Genomic DNA, 2,842 nt, shown 5'->3' with positions numbered 1-2,842 from the left:
ATATACATACACTTAAACGGTTCCACATGTTTACTTTCGAAGTGTCTGTTATGTGGATCTGTGTCGCAACCTGTATCTTTTCTGACTTGACCTAAAATTCGTCTTATTTTATAGAGAAAATTTGGTTCAGATTGCTATCAGCAAACTTATTGATAGGTTGAGGACGGTCTTTATTCGCAACGTCTGCGTGTTAATATGTAACAGTTACGCGAGAAGGTTACGACAAAGCTTACTTCCAGTGGCTATGTCATGTTATAGTCAAAATAATAGCTATAAAGGCTGGAGGTGGCCTTCGAATTTAGAGCTGCTGTTTTAGCTTTTTGATTGTATCCAGTAGTTGTGTGAGTATATTATCTTATTTAGTCAAGGAGTGTGGTCCTTTTGTGTTGTATATACTGCTTTAGAGAACGTTTTAAAAAGAATTGTTATTTTTAACCGATTTGCTGAGCATAATTGTTATGAATAACTGCTGTTGCAATTTGCTGAAAATTCTCAAGCGAATAAATATGATTATTTGGTTCTTAAATTTTCACTGCATCCATTTGAATATGCTGTGTTTACAGAGTAAATATAAATAAATAGGGTTACAGAGAAAGAAAGCGAAATAGAGTAAAAAAGAATGTGTGAGAGTGCAGGTGCGTATATACGCGTGTATGCTTGCTGTGCATGTATTGGATTAAACAAAATAACAAACACCACAGGCACTAATATGGAAAATTAAAGAGTTCTTAGGGAAAATGAAATGAAGGTACCTGAAATTTGTTATGCCCAAAATTAAAGTATAATTAATGAGCTTCTTTCTACTGATGAAAGTGATTCACCAGCAGGAACTTTTATGCAAAGCATTCAAAGTAAACAAGATGTTCGACAGTGGTTTCTCTTTTCTATAAACTATTTTATTTGTGTTTGGTCTGTGGTATAGTGTACAGATAAAGTCACAGGACTAGAAATTGGAGATTTTGCACAAATGTCCAAAAGTTCACTGAATGGGATTTGTTTAGTCTTGGTATCAACGTATTTATTGTCCCGCATTTATTCTTATCCTTTAGGTGAGTTTGGTTCTTCCCATGTAGTCTTCACTGAATTCATTACATATAATGGCATATATTTCTATGAATAAGTAAAGAGGTTCTTCACACCATGAACTTGTCCCAATTTTAATTATGATGCGTTTTCAACAACCACACATCATATTTTTCAAAAATTTTCAACTGTAGTTATTCATAACAGTTATGCATTCCAAATACTTTCAAGGTAACAAAACATTTTCAACAGTTTAGACATTTTGGTACGAAGCAGTATATATATATATATATATATATATATATATATATATATATATATACATATATTCTCATACACATATACACATACTCATATATGACACAAGAAAGAGACCAGGACATGGCCAAATAAGACAATTTACTCACACACATCCAGGGCAGAGCCAAAAAGCTAAGACAGTTCAAAATTCTTTTTTTATAACTATTGTTTATAAAAACAATATGTACTGCATATCAGATTTGAGATCACCTTCTCGCGACACAGCTTCACATAACATACTCCTTGAAAATAAACGGTTTTAAAACTGCTTGAATGCGCAGATTTGAAGTAACGCCGGCTTATATTGGACGATATACAGGAATAATATGGTGTTATATTTACGGAAGGTGTTGTAGAATTCTGAGAATGCTTGCTGGTAACACATGCCCAGGAAATATATCATTGTATGCAATCTTATATTAATTAAATGCACGAATGAGGTCGTTATTCATTGTAGCATTCCGTTATTTGTTGACCCTTATTCAACACATTACGCAAGCAAATGATCGATTGCTTGCGCATTGTTTTGAAATCCTTGCATGTATATTAAGATACCTACCTACCTACCTACCTACATACATACATACATACATATATGTGTGTGAGTGTATGTATGTATGTATATATGTATGTATGTATGTATGTATGTATATATGTATGTATGTATGTATGTATGTATGTAAGTATGTATGTATGTATTATATCTGGGTGTGGGTAGGGTGTAAAATTATTTGTATTGCTAATTGAAATTCATATTTCGTAGAAATTTTGGTTAATGATTTATCCATATAACTTATTTTTATTTTAGGGTCGTACAGACCTTATACATTCCATGCGAAATTTCATTGTTCGGTATTCTATAACCTTGCTATTTATGCATGTAATGCTGCCATAATATTGCCTAAAGAGATAAATATTTAAATGGCTAGTTAGTTTTTTTCATTTGTGGAAGCTGTTCTTAGGATTAATCTTTAAACATTTTAGGAGATAATAAAATTATTTACGGGGTAACTGGATTGCTTTTTACATTTCTGTGTATGCTCTATCTATCATTGCAATTTCAAATGCAAGAGGTTCTCATGTATTCTTGAGGAAGGCCATCTCATACTTAGCTATTTTTATATATAATTGTTGCTGCCCACTCTTGAGCAGCCAACATACAGTTGTCCATGTGAGAAGCAGGGCTCTTCCAAGAGAAGACCAGCTACAGACAGTGTTTGACCCTGATATTTGTTTATGGACATGGCAAAAGTCACACGAAGGGGGAATTGTAGTCTTCTGAATGTAAAAGGAATGTCTGCTCCTGATGGAGTAAGAGGAATTCTTGGAATAAAGACGTCATCCCCTTTTGCACATCCAGAAAGAATGGTAGCCTCGATAACGTGTGACATCATTTTCTAAATAATGCTCATCTGTTATGTTCGGGTTAAAATTTCATCAACATCAAAAATATATCAATTTTCATGGGAGTTATGGCCGTTATGCAAAGAATATAATTTCCAAATTTCATAAAGATCCA

This window comes from Octopus bimaculoides, chromosome 2 (assembly GCF_001194135.2).
Source record: "Octopus bimaculoides isolate UCB-OBI-ISO-001 chromosome 2, ASM119413v2, whole genome shotgun sequence".
Classification (NCBI taxonomy): Eukaryota; Metazoa; Mollusca; class Cephalopoda; order Octopoda; family Octopodidae; genus Octopus; species Octopus bimaculoides.
This window is presented reverse-complemented; position numbering follows the sequence as displayed.